This window comes from Meles meles, chromosome 1 (assembly GCF_922984935.1).
Source record: "Meles meles chromosome 1, mMelMel3.1 paternal haplotype, whole genome shotgun sequence".
In the NCBI taxonomy this organism is placed as follows: Eukaryota; Metazoa; Chordata; class Mammalia; order Carnivora; family Mustelidae; genus Meles; species Meles meles.
This window is the reverse complement of record NC_060066.1, coordinates 17,546,539-17,568,641: the sequence shown is the minus strand read 5'-3', so window position 1 is coordinate 17,568,641 and position 22,103 is coordinate 17,546,539. Positions and strand designations below refer to the sequence as shown.

The 22,103-nt window shown below is 52.8% G+C and overlaps 1 protein-coding gene across 2 annotated transcripts in view; it reads left to right on the top strand.

Moving 5' to 3' along the window:
- ZHX2 (zinc fingers and homeoboxes 2) overlaps positions 1-22,103 on the top strand; it is a 158,273-nt gene that overhangs the window by 52,427 nt on the left and 83,743 nt on the right. For both annotated transcript variants that reach the window (XM_046012405.1, XM_046012414.1), the window contains exon 2: positions 20,449-20,519. The gene's annotated coding sequence lies outside the window, so the exon portion shown is untranslated. The remainder of the gene's footprint in view (positions 1-20,448; positions 20,520-22,103) is intronic.

Below are 22,103 nucleotides of genomic sequence, written 5' to 3'. Positions count from 1 at the left end.
ATGACTTAAACTCTGGTGCTTCTGGGACTTTCTTTCCCTCTAATGTGTGACAGTTTGTCCACTGTTTAATAGGAAGCTCCCCGATTTGGGAAGAAATATAAGACGGAGCAATTAGAGAGGAAATACAGTGACCATAAGGGCTTTTAACAGACTTAGGTCTCTGTTCTCACCAGTCATCAACACCACACACACACACATACACACACACACAGTTCATGCTTGTGTGTGTGGTTTGTTGGAGTCCCCTCCCTGCCCCCTCCCCCGAAGTTATTTTTACATCTGGCAGGGATCTCAGGAAGTTATCCAAGCCATTAATGCCTTTCCTGCAATATCTCCTACTTCCCCTACCTGTGCTCTTCTCTCTGAAGAAAAGGGAGGAAGGAGGGCAGGAAAGAAGGAACAGCTCTCGGACGCTAATCCCTCAGCGTGGGCCAGAGATCTCCGATGCCATGGAGTCATTCAGTTATCCTTTCTGTTTTAGGAGGATAGACAGGCACCCTTGAAGCCAGGTTGGTGCAGTCAGCTGACAGTGGACTTGGCATTGAAAGTAACAGCTCTAGTCCCAGATCTGCCGCCGAACCACGCCACCTTCTCCAAGCTTCACGCGGCCGGTCTGACCTGCCCAGTTGGGTGAAAGAAAAGAATTGGAGGATGTAAGAGCATCCCTCCCATCTGGGAGCTGGAAGGGATTCTAGAAATCTAGATGTTTTACTTTACCAATGAGCAAACAAGGCCCAGAGGTTGTAGAGCACTTTCTGGGTGGACGAGCAGGGCTGAGAGGGAAAGCAGGCTCTGGCCATGCTTGCTGTCTCCTTCTGTATGGTTGCTTTGCTGCTGGTGAGTGAAGTGAGCAGAGACGCAGGAGGAGGACTCTGGGAGTCTCTGGCCAGAGCACCTTTATGAGCTTTCGAGACAAGGCTTGGTGACGGACTAGTCTGGTTTTCTTTGTGTGTGTGAGCGTCTCTCTCGTTTCTGTCTGTCTCTCTCACACACAGACATGTCTAGCAAAAAGGCAATGATGCTCTTCACAGGAGAGAATTACACTCTTTTTCACGGATTCTGGGGAAACCTGAGGGGCATTATCTAACTTGGCAAGTTATTTCATAAGACACGAAAGAGTGAAGCTTCAAGTTAAGGAGAACTTCTGCCCAAACTCCTTTGTGTCTATGGGTTTGTGGCCTTTGACTTGCCCAGAGCCCCAGCCCCCTATTATCCTTGTTCCCCTCCCACAAATATACACACTCCTGGTCCCGTTGCCCCCAAACACACAGAGAGTGGAACCAAAGACCACGGGCTATTGAAACAGCTAGAGGGGAGCACCTGGATGGCTTCGTTGGTTGAGCAACAGGCTTTGGACTTGGGCTCAGGTCATGAGCTAGCAGTTGTGGGATGGAGCCCTGCGTTGGGTTCCACGCTCAGCTCTGAGTCTGCTTGAAATTCTCTCTCCCTCTGCCCCTCCCCCAATGCTCGCACACTCTCCTCCACCCCTCCCCCCAAAAAAACAAAGAAAAAAAAAAACCAGCCAGAGGATCAGAACTCTGTTTCTCACTAGCAGTGTGACCTTGGGCAAGTTACTTACCCTGCCTGAGCATCAGGCTTCCCCATCTGGATGATAATAAGAGCCCGTAACATTGACGTGAAGCTTTACCTTTGCAACGGAGAAGCATGGAAAGGGCTTCATCCGGGAACGGACACCAAGTAGCAGCTTGGTAAACATTATCAGCCACTGTGACACATGTTAGAGGACATTGAAGGTCATGTGATGGCTGTATCATTTTCATAAGGGAATTGACTGGTTTATCATTTCAATGAGATCTCACTAGGCCTCCAGCAATCTGGCTGCATAGTTAAAAATCTAATTTTCCACCCAGGGAAGAACAAATATCATCCAAGTGTTAAGCACTCCATAGCCGAGCTGTTATCTTTGAACACCGAGATGCTCTCGTGGTAGCTTTCAGTACTGCCTTGTGTGCATAAATTTCCTTCTGCCCAAAAAGGATATAAAATTCCAAACAACGAAAAGATACTGATACAACGGAACTGGAAACCATGAAAACAGGAGTAAAAACACAAAAGCCCAATTGTCAGTGGGAGAGAGGTTCCATGATGCTCTACTTTCTAGTTTACAAAACACGTTTTTATAATCCTGACGCCTGGTGGTCTCCCAGCCCACCTGGAAGGTCGATGTCACATCCGTCACCCGTTCCGCAGGCAAGGAAATGGGGTCTCAGGAGGAGAGCCACCGTGTGAGAACGACAGACAGACAGCAGCCACATCCCCCCGGGCCTTGTGGGACCTGGTAAAGGAATGTGGATTGTCCTGAGTTCAGAGGAAGGCCTTCAAAGGTGGAAGCCGGAGAGGGTTGCAATCTGCACACTTCTGGAAGATCTCTCGGTGTGGGGAGAAAGAGCAAGAGTGGAAAGAGGGCGGTCACTCGGACGGTGGCTGTGGAAAGTCAGGCGAGAGAGGTGGCGTTCGCAGAGAGAAAGAGAAAGGGATGGTTGGAGACATGGAGGTCACCAGCCATGCTGACAGACTAGGTGTGGACGCTGTTGGGGAGGGAGAACCAAAGATGGCACCCAGCTCCCTGGTGGGTTGGCGGGCGGTTGATGATGGGACATCCACGGGAACAGGTTTCGGAGCTGGAGGGGGAAGGGAGTCAGGAGATCCATTTGCATTTATTTTGGGAAGGAGGATCTATTTCCCCAAACACTCGGTCCTCTGATGGCAAAGAGCCGGTCGGTCGTATTCACTTGCTCCTGGGTGTTGAATAAATGCTTTCAGTGAGCAGGGTGAGCTCGGGCCCATCCCCAGCAGCCTGTCTGTAAAGAATGCTGCCCCTGGCAAGGCTCTGTGTTCCTTCTGCCGCCAGGGAACCAGGGAACCATTCATGACCCCTTCTCAGAACATTGGGCCTGATACAAGAAACAAACAAAAAACCCCAATGTCCTACCTTCTAATGTTTCAGGCTTTCGGTAACTTTTTCTTTTGCCAATCTCCATGGGATCTTTCCTCAGCTAACATTTGAAAGTGATTCTTTTTTTTTTTTTTTCTTTTAATGTTGCACTCAGGCCTTAAATAACCTTTACCCTGTGTTGGCTCACTGAATAGAGGAAGCCTGGTAAAATTATAATAACATCAACAACGATAACAAGCTTTTGTAGCCATCCATTTAATTAAAAGACCTCGCTATTTTGTGTTGGTCTCAAGAAAATCTCTGAGGTAAACCACGTGGTGTGTTCAGCTCCATGTGAGAGGCCGGGGAATGTGGTACCCAAGCGCATGGACAATTGTAGTAATAGTAGTAGTAGTAAATTAAGAGTTAAGGCAGGAATGCCTGGGTGGCTCAGTCGGTTAAGCGTCTGCCTTCGGCTCAGATCTCGATCTTGAAGTCCTGGGATCGAGCCCTGCGTCAGATTCCCTGCTCGGCGGGAAGCCTGCTTCTCCCCCTCACTCTTCCTCTGCTGCTGCCCCTGCTCATTCTCTCTCTCAAATAAATAAAATCTTTTTTAAAAAAAATAGAATTGAGGCATTCAGAACAGGGCCTGATGCATGAACACGAGCTGTTGTTTTTATGATTAGTTTCTAGATGGAGAGACTGAGGCACCGTGAGGCCATGACGTATACACTCAGTAGCAGAGCGGGTTCCCTGGTGTGTATGCCGGACGCCACTCTCTAAAGGAAACTGTGTTCCAAAGTGATATTCCGTTGGATTGAGGGGCTGGTGCCAGGACTGGGTCCCCATGAAATTCTTTCCCATCAGCCAGCAGTTGCCACAGCCCTCCCTTGCAAGTCCGCCTTCTACCTGAGGTGGGGAGCACACCACCCCGGACAGCTCAGAGCCTGTCGTCTCCCCACTACCTTTGCCCCCGGACCCCTCCCCTCTGCCCACCATCCTTCACTCCTCCCCATTCTCTGAAGTAGAGCTCAAGCCCACCCCCACCCGCCTGGCACTCTTCTCCAATGCACTTCTGCAGGGAGGCCGTCATGGGCACCGTGGAGAGGCAGGTGACCTCCTCGCCCCAGGTGACTCATCACCTGTATGTCTTGGCTCCCCCTGTTGGGTAGATGGACACAGAGGCTTTGTCTTGTACCTTGTGACTCTCCTTGCTCCGTGTTCCTGGCCCAGTGCCAAGCCCAGAGCAGGTGCTATGACATCCTGTAACTGATTTCTAAAAAAGAATCACCATAATCATCCCTAGAACCCAGCTCTGCAACTGGGTGCTGTGCACATCCAAGTCGTCCCCTTGGGGGAGCTTGTTCCAAAGGGGATGCCATGGCTCAGAATCCCAGGCCTCCCAAAGTTCCCCCCACTGCTTGTTGGCCAAGCAGTGTCCTTTGAAGGTGGTTCCACCTGTCCCATCTGTGGAACCAGGAACGTGACTTCCCCCAGAAACACAGTTACGGGGGTGGGGGGGAACGGGTGTTGAGAATAAGGGCCAGTGATCTAATAATGTGCCCGGTTTCCTTTTTGCCTAATAACCTGCCTGTGAAGACAGCTCCAGGAAAGGGCTTCCAAATGTGGCTCAAGCAAGGGTCACATCACTGAGCTAAATATAAAAAGGTTTGCCACGGGGACCTTGTTGAAACAAAGGTTCACTTTGGGCTGAGTCAGTTCAGCAAGTGTGGTTAAAATTTGTCCGCAAAGAGGAATGAAGAAGTGAGTGAGCCTTTGGGTAAAAGCTCATTATCTCCCAGCCAAACTGTGTGTCATTATATTTGTGTACATGTGTGCCTTCGGTGCAGGGGCGGGAGCTGCAGAACCAGCCCCGCCAAAATAGACAGTCCTGCTTTGAAGCCGACATAACGCTCATTCCTTTGCCTTTTGCTGTCCTTCCCCGGCCCCCAAATTTGTTTCAACCCAGTGACTCCCTCCACTGACCTGAATTTAATTATTTTATTCTTCATAAAGAGAACACCTCCCCCTCCCCCGATTCCCACCCCACCCCCAAAATTAACTGACCTCTCCTCATTAAGTGTCCTAACAACACGGTTTTGTGTGGGAAGAGATGTGGACTCTGTTCGCAGGCCCCACTGCCCGATCTCTGTTAAAATGAAAATTTGACAAGGCAAGGTGGGGGGGGCGGTGGAGGTTGGGGAGGATGTTTTCCCTGGATCCCCGATATTTGTTTTTTGTTCAGTAAAACATTTTCCTGCGCATCAGAGGGAGAGGAAATGGGCAGTCTCTGTTTCTTCAGAGACCGACATCAGCTGGCTGTGCACCCTGCCCCTAGCCCTCTCCTCTCTCCATCGTTGTCCTCGTGGGGTGGGGCCAAGCGATTTCCAGTGTGTGTATCACGTGTGTATCACGGAGAGAGGAGGCAGTTTAGAAGCCCAGAAGGGCCACAGTTCCCGAGTGATGGTTAGGAATCCTGAAGCACCACAGAAGTATGTTTACTGAGGCAGCTGCCCCACCAGGGTCCCATCGTGGCCACTCCCAGGGGCCACCCAGCAGCTGTGAACTGAAATCACCAGCTTGGACAGAATTCCCAGCAAAGTCCCTGGTCTGAGTGGTGGCTGACAGGAAGCCGTGGAGTAGCTGGACGGGGCCTTTCTGAGGTTTTCGAAATGCAGAGGTGGGGATCATGAGTGGGAAAGGAATCTGGCCTCCCTGCTAGGGTCCCCCAGGGAGCCCGGCACTGCCATTCCGCAGCTCTGCTCCTGGGCTTGTCCTCATGGCTCTGAGCTCCACTTGCTCCCTGGAGACACAGGGGTTAACTGTACCTACCCACCGACATTGCCAGCTCTGCTGCTCACTCGCTGTGTGACTCTGGGCAAGTTCCTTGACCTCTCTGTGCCTGGTTTTCCTTGGTGTATTAGTTTCCTGTAGTTGCTGTAACAAATGACCACAAATTTGGCGGTTTCGCACAATAGGAACGTCACCTCTCGCAGTCCCGGAGTTCATAAAACCAGCGTCAGCAAGGCCATGCTCCCTCAGGAGAAATTTTGTCCTGGCTTCTTCCAGCTTCTAGAGGCCACTGGCATTCCTTGTGGCTGCATCACTCCAAGCCCTGGCTCCGTCTCCACATCATCTTCTCTTCTATGTGTCTCTCTTCTGGGTGTCTCGCGAAGATGCTTGTCAGTGGATTAGGGCCCATCTGGGTATTATCCAGGATAATCTCATTCTGAGACCCTTAATGACGCCTGCAAAGACTCTTTCCAAATAAGGCCACGTTCACCGATTCTGGGCACGAGGACACAGATGTGGTGTTTGGAGGGGCACAATTCAACCCACCGTGAATGACTTCCTTCAGCCAGTGCCCAGCACACACAAACACTCCCGGTTTGCTCCCGTTGTCATCCTCGCTGAACCACCGTGGCCTTCAGGGGCGCCTTTCCTGTTGTGGTGAGCGTGAACGGCACGGGACAGCCGTTTGGGTGGTGCTGCTTCTGGCCACCTCCACCACCGTCCCCCGGTTCAAGGCCCTGTCGCCTCTCTAGTGGACCGCTGCCATCCTGTTGGCTGTCCTCCCGGAGTCGTCCCGGGATCACTGCCCTTCCGCCGCTTCCTGCACACACCCCACGCCTGTCTACTCTCCCCACAGCCGCTTTTTACAACCACAGGTCAGATTCTGCCAGTCGCCTGTCCCCCACCCTCCACTGGTTCCCCTGTCCCACTCAGAGCAGAAACCAGAGTCCTTGTGGCCACCCGCAAGGCCCCACGTGACCGCGTGGCCTCTACCACCTGGCCTTCTGGCTCAGCCTGAAACGCAACACACACACAAACACACACACACACACACACACACACACACACACACACACACACGCCCTTGCGTTTGCTTTTGCTGCTTGCTCAGTCTAGAACACTCTTTCCCAGCTGTCTGGGGTTTTCTCCCTGGGTTCCTTGAGCTTCTGCTTAAAAGACTCTCCCTCAAAGGGTCTTCGCTGACCCCCGAAGGGTCAGAGCCGAGCTGGCACTGCCGTACATGCCCATTCGCTGACTCCGGCTTGTCTTCAAAGCACACGGTGCGCACGGCATTGTCCGCTTATCTGCTTGTTGAATTGCCTGCTTTCCCCCTCACATGCAGCTCCACAAAGGAGGGAGCGGGGTCCCTGTCGATTCCTGGCCCCCGCTCCTGTTAGGGGTATGATCAATGTTTCCCAGGTGATTGGGATTATTATGGGCTGGGCTCTGCCTTTGCGTGCATGACCTCGTATCTCCCAGCAGCCAGGGACAGCGGTGTGGTTATACCCTTACTTGTCGGAGGGGCAGAGGGAATAAATCAGTGTCCCCCAACAACCCCACCAGTGAGGGGTGGTGGGGGGCCCGGCAGGATCGGAGCTGACTAGTCTTACTCCAGAACCCATTTTCCGCATCACCATCTGCCATGAGGCAGAAATGCCAGACTAGGGGAGGGACCTTCAGGAGCTGACGTGTGCTACGTTGCAAGTACCAGAATGACCATAGCAGAGCCCTCACCGAGCAGATGGCCCCGGATTGCTTTGAGTCACCTTCTTGTTTAGTTTCTCAAACATTGAGAACCATTTGTGCTGACGGAATGTGAGGTGGTAGAAGGGTGTCTGTGCAGTACCACTGTGCTCTGTTCCACGACTGTCGGGTTTGGTGGCCTGGAATGTTCCAGAAACGGGGCACGCATGAATGTGTCCTTTATTCCAAAACAGATCAGTCCGTTTTATTGCCTTCAGTAAACATGGTGTATTGATTAGAATCAAATATTTTGGTGAGGGGCCGTGCAAACAGCACATTTCCAACTCTACAGCTCAGATACCCCGTGGCCTTAGTTAAAAATAGTGACTTTCCTCCCAGGTGCTAGGCACATGCCAAGCTTTATACTTACTAACTCACTTAATTGCTCAAACTACTCTTGGGAGTAAGCACTCTTAAGAACCCCAGTTAATCCTAGTCACAGAGACATAGAGATGTCCTATAACTTGGCCGAAGTCACACAGCTAATAAAAGACAGAGCCTGGATGTGAACTCAGGTCATCTCTCTCCTGAGGATGAGACTTAAGCAGCTCTCTTCTGTGACTCAGCTTCAGCTGTAAATTGTGGGGAACGCGTTCAGTCCTCTTTCCAGCTTGAAAAATCTATGTTTTTGAGGCTGAGACTCTGGGAGTAGACTGCAGTCATCGATGTGCATGGAAAAGGCTCCGTGAAGGGGCACGAGGCAAGGCTGAGCCAAGGAGCTCACAGGGCCGGCTCCAACATGCGGGCTCCCTGCTTGCACCTTGTGGTCCTGGCCTCTGCTCCTTTTCGGGCCTTGACAGTTCGCAGAAATAAGAGCCCGCAGGTGCAGATCCCCGCCCCCCCCACCCCCGACGTCTTTCCCCTCTGTGTGAGAAAAGGAAAATGAAACCCTTACGGTCGCCTGGTGTTAACTTCAAAGCAGCCTCGCATCTCTTGTCTTGTTTTATTCACACAGAAACCCTGTGTGGACAGGGAGGGAGAGTCCCATTTTACAGATAAGGAAACAGAGGTTGAGAAAGCTGATCTCGAGGTCCCATTTCCCTCCTCCTGCCTCCTACGAGTGTTTCCTGGGTCCTTCCTCGGGGTTTTTCCTACTTTACTGTAATCATCTTAGTAAATACCTTTGATCGCTCCCAGCCGCCTCCCACACTGCTGCCATCAATAGGTTTGGAATTAATACCCATCACCAAGATAGCTTCCATCGGTGCCCTCGGTGGCTCAGGAACTGTGCTGGGGGCGTGCATATTTTGTTTGCCCCTACTCCCCACAATACCTCCTTGAGATGTAGAGCATTATGGTGCCCATTTTACAGATGAGGTGCCTGAGGTCACACAGCCGCAAGCTGACACATCGTCGTGGAGCGAGGAAGTGGTAAACCCAGCATCTGTACGGGTTAGCGCAAGGTGTCTGAGATCCCCTCCCCGGCGCAAGCCTTGGGGGGACTCCTGGTCATGATTCCTGGACGGGGCAACGTCCAGTCTCCTTGGTGTGGTGTGTAGACCCGCCCCCCCCCCGCCCCACCTCAGCACTCCTGCCTCTGCCCCTCCGGCCCACACAGCAGCTCTGCTAACTTCACTGGCAGCCACTGTCCACCACCTGCTGCTCTCTGCTCAGGCCATGCCCTTCCTCCGGACCTCTCACCTCTGCTCCCTTCCCTGGAATTCACACTCCCTCCCGCCCATCCCTCAGCAGGCAAGCCACAGCCGCCATCTTCGTGCACACCCACCGTCTTCTGCACCCCTCTCCCCACCCAAGCACCACTCCATCCCAGGGCACCCTGCACCTCTCCCCATTCTGGCACAGCTCGTGGGGTGTCACCGGCACCTAAGGCAGCCTGTGGAAGGATCCGAGGGACATAGGACAGCAGGGAACAGTGTGGCTTTTATGGAAGAGGTGGAGAATGTGTACCTTGCTAAAGGGCATGTTGATTCCTCACTGTTTGTTTGTTTCAGATTTTTTTCATTTATTTGACAGAGAGAAAGAGAGAGAGGGCAAGAGAGGAAACACAAACAGGGGAAGCGGGAGAGGGAGAAACAGGCTTCCCGCTGAGCGGGGAGCACAAGTGGGGCTCGATCCCACGACCCTGGGATCATGACCTGAGCCGATCTGTACTGAGGGCAGATGCTTAATGACCGAGCCACCCAGGTGCCCCTGATTCCTCATGGTTTTTTAAAACACCATGCCAGCCCAACAAAACAACTCTGTGACCCCGAGTCACCAGTAGGAGACTCTCGGGAGCCCCTCGGGATTCTTGTGCTTTACTCCATTGTCAGTGCTTAAATGAGGAAGGGAGGGAAGTTAGGGAGGAAGAATTTACCTTCTCAGGCTGCTGTGACCCAGACCGGGTAGCTTAGACAACAGAAACCTTTTCTTCTGGCAGTCCTGGAAGTCTGGAAGTCCGAGATCAAGGTTCCAGACAATTCTGTGTCTGGGAGGACTCCCTTCCTCACCTGCAGACAGCCGTGTCCTGCCGTGTCCTCACATGGCCTGTCCTCAGACACGCACATGGAAAGAGACAGCAAGGTCTCTGGTGTCTCTTCTTGCAAGGCCGCGAATTCCGTGGGGTCGGGGCCCCATCGTGATTACCTCATTTCACCTCCGTTATAGAGCTCCTGTCTCTGGAGACAGTCACACTGGGGTTAGGCCTTCGATATATGAATGGGGGCGGGGGGGCTAAACATTCAGACCCTAACACATAGCATTCCAGATCAGTATTGTCCGTGTCCTCACTATGGGATTCTGGGAAACCCTGAAGGCAAGCAGCAGAATCCAGTGGTTAAAAGCATGGGCTTTCCCTCTGCCTTCGGCTCGGGTCATGATCCCAGGGTCCTGGGATCGAGCCCCACATCAGACTCTCTGCTTAGCAGGGAGCCTGCTTCCTCCTCTCTCTCTCTCTGCTTCCTCTCTGCCTGCTTGGGACCTCTGTCTGTCAAATAAATAAATAATTAAAAAAAAAAAATCTTTAAAAATAAATAAATAAATAAAAGCATGGGCTTTCTTATCAGAGAAGTTCAAGCTTGAAACCTTACCCGGGCACTCCAAGTGGCTTCGGACAGCCTACCCAGGTTCTCCGAGCCTCAAGTTCCAGACTGTAAAAGGGGGACACAACCACGAAGTGTGTGTTTGAGGATGAACTGAGATTAGTGCCTGTCCACCATGCCTGACTGTTTACTGAGCACGTACTGTGTTCCGGGCGTTCCGCGGGGTGCAGGGCAGGGTGAGCAGAGCCCTGGTCCTCGTGCTTCCTGGAAGAGCCAGGCAGTGAACAAGTGAATCTGGGATCAGATAACACACAGGTTATGATCATTGCGGAGGGGGCATGGGCTGTGAGGAAACAAAATAAGCGGCCGAAGAACGGCAGCAGGGGAAGGGAGCCCTCCCCGGGGAGGCAACTTTGTCAGGAAGCCCCGGGCCACCCAGAGCCCCCGGTCAGAGTTGCAGTGGTGGGAAAAGCAAGCACAAAGGCCTGCAGGTGGGCTCGCTCGGTGACGGCGCAAGCTGGTAAGACTCGCCTGATGGCTGTGCTTACTGTGGCGGGTGGCCACACCCCCAGGGTCCATGTGTGGGGACGCAGGGACTCTGGCCAGCCCTCCAGGGTGCCATGCCCGCCCCGCCTAGCCTTCCGAGGAGGGCAGCTCAGCGAAGGTTGGCATGGGCCGGAGGGCCCGCTGGTGCAGGGAGGAGGGCGGCGGAGGAGGATGTGTCGGGAGGTTGGGAGGCCGGCATTCCCGGGGAGGGGGGCTTCGGTTGAAGAGCCTGACATCCTACCGGCCCTCGAAGACTGCCCAGGCCAGACCCAGGCCTGAGAGAAATGCCCAAGGCGCCATGTGGATGACCTCCGTGTGGGCTGACAAGGGCAGCCGCGGCCTGCGTTGTCACAGCCGGCTGGGCAGGCTGTCAGCTCGAGACAATGAGCTCCCCACTCAAGATGGAAGGCCCTGGGCGGAAATCCAGCTTTGTGAGTCACAACCAGATGCACATCTTGTCAGAGAAAACCATGGCCGCGGAGAACTGGTCATGGTTTCCTGGAAACTTCCTGAGTGTCGGGGGAGGGGCGCTCCGAGGAGGGTGTGCTGGGGGGTGGGGTGGGGGCTGGGCCCAGGCTGGCGGCCTGGAGCTGTGCCTAACGGGGTGTAGGGCTGAGCGTTCCAGGGCCCCCCACCCCAGGTGAGTCAGAGCCTGAGGCCAGTGGACTAGCTGAGGCCCATTCGGGGGGGTCTCCGTCTCCCCTCCCACAGCATGCCCCGCGTGTGGGTGCGGCAACAGCAGCTGTGCTAGGAGAGGGGCTCCCTGAGTCCTCATCCCACCAACCTGGATTCAGTTCCGGGGACTTCTGTGAACACAGCGTCTCTGGCCCTCAGTTCTCTTGCCTGCAAAGTAATGGGATAAATTGGGAGCTCTCCAAGGTTCCGCCCAGCTGGAATATTCCGGCACTTCTTCATTTCCCTTCCTGTAGATGAAAGAAACTGAAGCCCGAGAGCCAGGGGGTCGCTCAGAGCCAGCCCCGTTGCAGGTGGGTCTGGAGCTCCTGCTCTGGCCGGATCTGCACCCCTCCACCCTTTCTCCAATGTCCCCCCTTCTCCTCCCAATCTTCTCCTCCTGGTGACCTCTTTCCCTCTGTTCTTTCTGCCTGTGCTTCCAGCCTGCCACACAGAGGTGCAGCCACCCCAGGAAAGATGTTCCCACCCAGGGGTGGTAGGTCCCAAATCAGAACCAGGATGGGAACTCCCAGGGCCATCCGGCCACCTGTGTGCACTCGCTGGTAGTAAGCGGGCGGGACCTTGTCCGGCCACCTCCTGCCTGAATCCCACACATCTTCACATCCTTCAATCCAGCCAAATAACACCTCCCCCAGCAAGCCCTCCCAGATCACTCCAGCCAGAGTTACCACCTTACCAAGACTTTGCCACCCGCACCACTTTACAACCCTGCTGTTGACATTCTCACTTACTTCTGTCGTAATTATTTGTGCATACATCATAGCTCCTCAGCGCAATTCCAAACTCAGTGAAATCAGTAACCAAATTGCCTACCAACAGCCTCCCTTCGACATCTGGTGCCGTGTTTGTATTCTAAGTGTTGGGTAGACAATTGTGGAATAAATGGAGCTTTCTTTCTTCATTGCAGAAGGGTTCTTTCCCTTCAGAATGAATGGCTGGGCGTGTCAGAGCATCTGTTCTAGAGCGACATCGGGTTGAATCTTAGCTCTGCCATCTGCACGCTGCGAGACCTTGAGCGAGTTACTCACGCTTCTGTACCTCAGTTTCCTCTCTTGTAAAAGGAAGCTCGTTGTAATCACCCCACCCACCAGGGTGACCGTGAAGATAAAACTAGTCCCGCATGAAAAGGGCTCGATAGACTTATGCCCGGCATAGACTTGAGTCAATAAATGAAGTTGTTAAATTTCAGGGATCCTGTATGCAAATTTTTATTTGATGTTTTGGGATCTATGTGACAACTGCCTTGCAGAATTTGCGCCTGGCTTGAGATAGGTGCTAAATCCCTTTTAATCCTTGTATCCTTTGAACCTGCTTTGGATATTTGATGCTCAGTGTAGAAGGTCCCCCAGGCCCCTGGAGTAGGAGCGGGGAGAGGGGGGTGGGCCCCAGAGGGTGGGACGGCTCGCCAGCCTGGGACTAGCATACGTGAAGCGCTTTTATTCAATTCATGTGACTCGACAAATTTGGAATGTGTTAGGGAGTTTTTCCAGCTATGAGTCAGTACATTTATGCTCTCTCACACACATAAAAAAATTTAAAACGAAAAAGAGTTTAGCGAGAATCATTTATGAGTGCAAAGTGGAAATCTGTGGAAATTTTATTTTGACCCTGAAGGCAAGTCATACTTAAGAATTTAATAAAGGGCTCCAAACAGGATGCAGTGGAGAATAAAAACACAGCTCGCTGCCTTTTCCTTGTATATTCTCAGCCACTGTGTTGCACAGACGAGGGTCTAATTTGCATGGCTTTATTAAGCACCTCCTGAATACCCAGATTTGTGCTAAACGTGGTGGGGGAAAAAGGGGAGCAGAACCAGCATTTATTAACTGCATGGATGTGCTTAATAATAATCAAGGCGGGAGGGGAAGAAAGCTGTCTTTAAGGTCAAGAGGCAGTGTGGGAGAAAATGGAAGAATTGTATTCAGATACATGCGTTCAAGCCCCAGCTCCTACATTCATAATATCATCTAATCCCCACCGTATCCATTTTATGGATGACAAAACTAAGGCTCATAGGACGTAACGTGTGTTGTCTGTGGACACAAAACTCATAAATGGTAGAAAGCATTATCTAAACCAGGTCTGCCAGTCTCCCTATGAAGGTTAAATTTAATGTCCGCAGGAGCTGTGTTTCCCACCAGGGCAGGACGATGGGGAGGCAGGCATCCCCTCCCCGTTCTGGGAGACCATGTCTGCCGATCGTAACCCTGTACAGCCTTCCTGCGGACCAGTCTCTTCAACCACCTTCTGCCACTTGCTGTTAAGGGATTATCCAGAACCTGCTTCTCATTCAGGCTGATCCTCTTTGCTGTTGTTGTTTATTTTAAATAAAGAAACCACCACCCGCCCAGAGGGCTTGTGTTTCCAGCTCACTTTCCTCTCTTTTGCAAGGGCTCATTTTCATAGACTCCCAATCTCCAGGGAGCTGTGTTTTTCCCTCTGAAACATGAGCTGTAATCAAAGGTGTAGTCGTCCCCAACATCTGCCAGCAGCCACTGGAGCCAGGGTTCCCCCGAGGTCTGACAGAAGGAGGCTCAGGCCAGGTGCCCCGGGGACAATTGTGCCCTGCACAAATCAGATTGCCCTGTGGTTGGCCTTTGTAAAGATGGCAGAGTCCCAGGGATGCCTCTCAGACTGCTGGAGGATGGGGCGGGGGGGCATCAGCAGGACTCCGCTGACCACTCAACAATGACTTTTGAGGGCTGCCATGTGCCAGGTCCTGCAGACATGAAGCTCCCAGCTCTTTGGCAAGTTCCCATCACTCACGGGTAGAAGGACCCGATGTCTCAAAATGCCTGCAAGTCCCTGAAAGATCTGGCGTTTGCTCGCTCTTTGGCCTGCTTGGCTACGGCCACTCCAGCTGGTTTCCGGTATCTGTATCCTGCAAGGACCCCCCCCCCCCCCAGCTTTTTCTTTGCCTTTCAGATCTGCCCCCCTATGCTGCATTCCCCGGGACCCCTCCTGGTAAGCTTGCCACCATGGCCATGTGCCACGATTGGCACAATAATATCGTCGAAGTCTCCAGCTCCAACCCGGCTGCAAAGGCTCACCTTATCTCCCCAGACAGTGGTGAGCAAAACAGACCCTGCCCAGCCCAGGGCCGGGCACCTCTTCCCGGAATGTTTATTGCACTGAACAGGTTTGAAGAGGAAATACTTGGAAATGAGTAACAGATCAATTCTAGAGTAGAATTCAGCTTGATCAAGACGTCAAGCCATGCCCGCACCCCTTGGGGAGGTTGTGAACTCAGCATCCTCTGTGCTCTCGAGGGGATCTTAGTAGAAGAGTAGGTTGGGCTTGGAGGAGAGACGGCCCAGTTTGCCAGCAATGCCAGCCATGGAGCCGAAGTTTAAGAGTCTATTAAGGGGTGGGGGGGGTGGTCCTGGAAAGACCATATCTGGTGAGTCCAGAGTTCGAACCCCAGTGCTGGAAGTTGACTCCTGTGACTTGGAGCAGTGTATTTGATCACTGAAAGATTCTGGTTTCCATCTGTATAATGGGGGCGTGGACGCATGCTCCTCAGATTTGCCGTGGGAGAGAGAGAAGGTATGTGGGGGACTTGGCTCAGTGCCTGGCACAGTATGAGTGCTCAGGAAGTGGTGGACATTGTGTTAGTCACTCGCTAGTGATGCTCTTTGGAGTTAAAGGCTGTCATCGGTGAGCAGGGTGAAGCATTGTCTGGAGCAAAGACAGGCAACCTAAGACCACACCTCCCGCTGGCAGAATGATGGCTACACAGAAGTGGCTGTAGCTTCCCACCGTTTTTGTGCTTGACCTTAATCTCGTGTCCAGTCTGGACTAGCCCCGGCCAGAGCCCCTCCCCGCCCCCCCCGTATTCCACGGTTCCTTGCCCTTTCCTCAATATGAGGCCGTCACCACAGGACATAATGGCCTGTTTACCAGACCTGGAGTTTCTTACTCATCTGCTAAATGTTTGCTGAATGAAGAAATGGAATGGAATAAATTGTGTTAGTGGGAGTGACCATGGCAGGGGGGGGGAGGAGGGTGTTTTCCTCCTACAAACTGTTCAAGTAGCTTTTCCCTTTTCCCCCTTCAGGTGTCTAGCAATCCAATAGGCTTAAAGTAGGCCACAACGGGAAGGGGGGGTTGCTGTAGGGGAAATCCTACGGGCAGATTTTTCCTTATTGGGATTTTGCTCCATATGACAGGCACTTTCTGGTGAAGGGAGTCTGCAGTGGGGAGACTGGAAACGCGTGCACATTTCGAGCTTGAAGGACATCGAAACGTCCTTTAATCCATTTACAGTGCTCCCCACGAAAGCTCCATTTTCCACGTGCACCAGGGCACTGGATACCCCACACGGCACAAGGGGGAGGTTGTGGGAGAGCCCTACTTGGCTGGTAAGGCAACCGAGGTCCTGAGGAGAGGAGTAATAAGGCGTGCAGGCCCCGAACAAGGGTGTGAGACTCAGACTCGGACGTCCCGTCTCCGAGGCCGGTACTCTCCCCCATGCTGGTTAGGATCTGGTGTCTTGTGGGTGATGTTACAGCGGCTGGGTCCAAGGATAAACAGGGAAAACAGGACCGACTCACTGAGACTCCCCCCAGCTCTGAGAATAACTCCCTGTGCAACCCCAAGCAAAGTGATCTACTTCTCTCTGCTCAAGAAGCAGCAGCCCACCGGCTGAAGGATAATAAATATCATTAGTAATAGTAGTAGCGAATGTACTTGCTGATGGGTATCTAAGCTTGTTACATGTGTTGCCTCCCTCGATCCTACAGGGTGGGTTAGGGCCAATTAGGGAAAGGGGGAGGACAGAGCACTGAAGGAAAGGGATTAAGAAGAGCCATGGGGCTGCCCGGGGCATGGGGGATTAGGGGTCAGGCGGGGAGCCCAGAACACAGAGGGGCAAGGTGAGGCAGGGCGAGACGAGCAGGGGCTGGACCCTGCAGGGCTTGGGAAGCCCTGGGGTAAGGAGTGCGGTCTCTATCCTGAGACAAAGAGGCGTCCATGAGCTGCACCCCCTACTCTGGGCCCCCGTACCACCTCTGCACACACTGTCCTTTCTCAAACTCAGACTAGAATTTATCTCCTTCTTCTTTTGATACTGGGAATTTCTGAAAGGTGAGGACTGGGTCTTACTTATTATATCTCTCCGGTGCTTAGCACACAATCAGGTATATACGAGTACTCAATAAATGACTGTTAATCAAATGTCTAATACATTCAGAATTTAGGATTAACACATTCAATATTTAATAAGTAGATATTAGTACTTATAATGCAACCGACCTCATGAAGGCATTTCTGCTATAAAATAACACACGCATTCCTATAAAACTTTGCTTTCTAAAAGATTCAAAAATCACAGCGCTCTGGGGGACCATGGGGGGACAGCAGAGTGCTCACAACCCACGCAAGTCTGTAATGAAGCACGATCCTTCTGATGATACAAGCGCGGTTCAACAGGCATGCTGAATTTTGAATTAAAAAAAAAATCAGTAACTTAGGGCCCGAGTCGCTGCGGGGCTGTATTTTACAAAAGAAGAGGGGGACTTGATGGAAGGGGCTGGGGACTGGTCGAGGCTGGGAAGGCAGAAGCAGACAGATGCCTTTCCCAGAAGTTCCGGGTAGAAGGGCAACTGCAGCCTTTGCCGCAGGGTAGCAGGGATGGGTGGGCTTGCCCATGGCAATTGCACAATGACCCACGAGAGCTGAGCAACAGGCGTTGCTAAGACAGAGCTCGTGGCCACGCTGAGCGGAGAGGAGGAGTGCGGCGCAGGTGGGCATCTGCCACACCCAGCTGTGTCCAGGTGCTCTGCATCCCGCTGCCATTACGTGGAGCAAAACATGAATGGGCTGGGAACATTTCGCCCATGACCCACTGCGACCTCCAGATTTGACTGACGTCATTCCCCCACCGACCTTATGTGAGCTCATCTGCCTTAGGGAAGCCAAGGCAGTGGAAGGAACGATCTATCATGTAATATGTGAGTAACTGATAAACCAGGCACCCCAGCTGGCCAGTTTCCATGGAGAAAGGTAACCATCACATCCCCTGTGTGGGCTGTGGACCATTTTCCTCTTGACCCATGAGTCTCTTCCATAAACGCATTCAGTGAGCAGAGTAGAGCAAAGCCATGTGCAGTTGGGCAAAACTAAGTGAGAGCATCATAAGCCTGTGATGCCATCGCTGTCCCCACCAAGAGCAGCTGAGCTGTCAGAGGACCTCAACCCCAAGCTACCCCAAAGCTGTGTGACCTCGGGAAAATCACTTAACCTCTCTGTGCCTCATTTTCCTTACCTGCAAACTAGCACTGGTGACACGCCCCAAGTTCTTTAAAGGAGCGATGAGCTAGTGGGTGAAAAGCTCTTTCTAAACTCTGAAGGGCTTTACAGAGTATTGGCCTCCCTGCACATCGGTGCCTGGGATACTAAGGTTCGATGGTCCCCTGGGGACCTCTTCCGCTGGATGGTTAGTTCTAAGTAAAGGGGGACAGAGAGCTAAACTCCCTGGAATCTGCATAAATTAACCACTGGGATTAATGTAGAAGCTTGAATTCTCCTGCAGGAAGGAGGCCCAGTACCTTTAATTGGAAAATTTTGTTTGTTTGTTTGTTTATTTTCAGCATAACAGTGTTCATTGTTTTGGCATCACACCCAGTGCTCCATGCAGTACTTGCCCTCCCTATTACCCACCACCTGGTTCCCCCAACCTCCCACCCCCCGCCCCTTCAAAACCCTCTGGTTGTTTTTCAGAGTCCACAGTCTCTCATGGTTCATCTCCCCCTCCAGTTTTCCTCAACTCCCTCTCCTCTCCATCTCCCCATGTCCTCCGTGTTCTTTGTTATGCTCCACAAATAAGTGAGACCATATGATACTTGACTCTCTCTGCTTGACTTATTTCGCTCAGCATAATCTCTTCCAGTCCCGTCCATGTTGCTACAAAAGTTGGGTATTCATCCTTTCTGATGGAGGCATAATACTCCATTGTGTATATGGACCACATCTTCCTTATCCATTCATCCGTTGAAGGGCATCTTGGTTCTTTCCACAGTTTGGCGACCGTGGCCATTGCTGCAATAAACATTGGGGTACAGATGGCCCTTCTTTTCACCACATCTGTATCTTTGGGGTAAATACCCAGCAGTGCAATTGCAGGGTCATAGGGAAGCTCTATTTCTTGAGGAATCTCCACACTGTTCTCCAAGTGGCTGCACTAACTTGCATTCCCACCAACAGTGTAAGAGGGTTCCCCTTTCTCCACATCCTCTCCAACACACGTTGTTTCCTGTCTTGCTAATTTGGGCCATTCTAACTGGTGTCAGGTGGTATCTCTAATTGGAAAATTTTTGTAGGCCCTCACCATAGTGGGGAGGAGAGGAACCAGCTCGCTGTGTGCAATGCCTCCCTCCCTGAGCGCTCTCCGGGATACCGGGGACCCTCCTGTTGTGGAGCCTGAGGTTGTCCACCTACCCCTGGCCGACTGCCCTTCCCTCGGCCCTCCCACCAAGCCCACCTCTTCACCCCTCATTCTGCGCTCCTCCAAGATCCCACTATGGCGAGGAACACTGGCTTGCTTGGGAATCGCACAAACATGGGCTGGGATCATCTCTGCCACTTGCTGGCTGTAAGACCACGATAGCCACATCATAGCTTATGAACCTGTTTCCTCTCGCCTGGAGAATGGGCTATGCCTGCCTGCCTGCCTGCGTGCCTTCCATGGTTAGGAATGAATATTACTATCCTTCCCAAGATTGCCAAGGAGAACTCTGCAGACCTTAGTGTGCCCAGGAATCACCCGAGAAGCTTGTGGCAGAGGCAGGTTCCGACTCTGTAGGGTTGGGTGGGGCCTGAGACATTGTTTTTCCAGCAAGCTCCCGAACGAGCTTCTCTTAGGAGAACAGCAGAGCAGGTGAATACAGTGCCCGGTGCGTGGTTGCACGACCACAGGACGTATTGCCGTGAAGATTCTCCTCCCCAGCCCCCCACCGCCAGTCAAAAGGTTCTTCCTTGCACACAGGCATAGATGAGTAGAGAACCCTCTGCTCACCGCGGAATTCTTAGGGAAACAAGAAAAAACAGGTTTTGCTTGGGAGGCAGGCTGGGTGTGGGGAGCGAGGAGCGCGGCCTCCACGCTCATCAGCACGCTGCCCCACGCTCACACGTGCGCTGCAGGTGGGCCTCCGCCGGCTGCAGAAACCTCTAGAGCTCAGGCCTCAACTTGCCATGCTGGGAACGCAGCCTCCGAGCCGGGCACACGCCTTATTCCTCCGGCTACAGCTCTCCTGAGGAATTTTCAAAGCACACACAGGGTTCGCTTGGCAGGAGTCTCCCAGGATATAAATACGCATTTGGGGCTTTTGTTTTAAGGACTGCAGTATCTTTTGGACTTGAGGCCTGCGCACCGGGCTTTTCCCCTCACCTTCATCAAAATGGAACCACACACGGCCAGCCGCTGCTAGGACAGACCCCAGAGACTCAAGGAGAGCCGGAATGAGGTGCGGGAGACACTCCCCACCCCGCCCCATCTGATCGTGCTTTTGGTTTCCCTCTCCTAAAAGGCCTGCTTCTCAGCGAGTTGCTGACTCACCCAGGGTGAGGGTCTTCCCCTCCCCCCGCCCTTCTCAGCATCACCGCAAAGCCCAGAGGTTTTGAGGTTGGTTTAATGAGCAGCTTCGTCCTTCCCGGTCCTTCCCATTTCCTTTCCTTTTCTCTCCTTTCCCGTCTGGGCTCTCTGTCCCCGTCTCCCGGGGCCTCTGGGCTGCCTGGAAAGACAGTTGGATGCCCAATGGCTCTGCCCTGCTTTTAATATTGAGTTTCTCTTCTTTGTAGGTCTTGACACACCGACTGCTCTTGGAGTCAACGTGTACTGAGATTCCCAGGATGTAAGCAATCCGGGACTGGTGAGTCACCACCTGTTGGCCAGAGGCTGGGCATCGTTGGATTTCAAGAAGGGAAAGGGAATTGGGGGGGGGGGGGTGAGTGCGGGGCAGCCAGACCTGGAGCCTGTCTGGGGTGGGAGCAGCTGGCTTTCGCAGCTCGGACTCTTGTTTCCCTCTAGATGGACCTAGAAATGGCGCAGTTCAGAGAACCCAGGTGTGAGTCCCTTGGAATTCACTGGGGCCCTGCCAGTCCCTCCCTAGAAGCAAAGTGAGGCTGTAGGTGCCTGGGTTTCCGTTCTCTGCTCACATGACAGCAGCTCAGATGGGTCATCCAGAGGGTCCGTGCTTGGAGCTGTGTCCAGGGAACCTCTAACCAGGGTTAGGGAGATATTCTTAGAACAGAGGGAGCAACATGATTCACAGGTTTGTCACCCCCTGGCCCTGAGGAGACCTGACCAATGAGAGGTGAGAAAGCCACCTTGGCGCATTTGCAGGGCTGTCACTGAAGAATGGGCAGCTTTGGCCCAGCCTATGGACGAATTCCTAACAAAAGAGGTATGCCGAGGTGAAATAGGCATCAGCTGAAAGTAGTGAGTTCCCTGTCACTGGGAGAATGTAAGTGTGGGTTGCAGAAGCATCGATGTTGAAGAAAGGAGCAGTCTGGACTGGGGCAGTGTCTTACAGACTCTGTTCCCGGGATGCCCTGGAACCCCCAGGGGTAGTAGGGTGAGAGGTGGGGGGCTTGTGAGCGCGCACTCTCTCAGTACTGCCTGTTTGATGGGGTTCTGCTGTAAAACTGTTTGGAAGTTGCCGGATGAGATGACCGCCACGTCTTCCTAAGACCTGTTGTCCGTTGGCCCCTGCTGTGCCCGAGCTACCGTCAGACAGCCACATATGATAGCGCCTCACGTGTGTGATGGGATGGGCAACTCTCCAAGCACGGTGGCCGTTTTGATTAAAGGCTCTGGGGAGCCCTGTCCCCTGCCAAGACCACCAAAAGATTAACCAGCTAGTCCTCCCGTTGAGAGCTTTGATCCAGGCCACACAGACCAGAAGAAAAAGCCATGGGGACCGCCGTGGCAGGATTCTTTCTCCTAGTACCCTAGGCTGCAGAAGGACAGTGGGGGTGGCTTCCTAAGGGCGCCAGGGCTCTTTGGCAAGACCAGTACCACAGACTCAAGCTAGCGTGAGAAGAATTGCTCCCCAGACCCAGGTGGGGAATTTGGGCTGCAGGGACACCCACTGTGAGTGGGATGGTCTGAGAAATGAGCCCCCGGGCTTCCTTTGTGCTCTGTGACTGGGTATTCTTGCCCTGGGCCTGGGTCAGCGGCAACTGTAAATATTTATCAAGGACCCCTGAGGACAGGGTGCCATGGGAGGCTGGAGACAAGGTTTTCCTTAAGAAACTGACAGCGCGGATGAGAATTGAGTTTGACATTTGACAGTCATTGTGCGTAGACTCCATTCAGCTGAGTCCTGAGCACTGTGGAGGGCTGGCAGGATGCTTTCTTGGCAAAGCTTTAAGCAGGAGTGGGGCTTTGAGGGCAGGGGCTGTGTCTTTGATTCACAGGACTTGGCACATACTAGGTGCTCAGTAAGTGATTG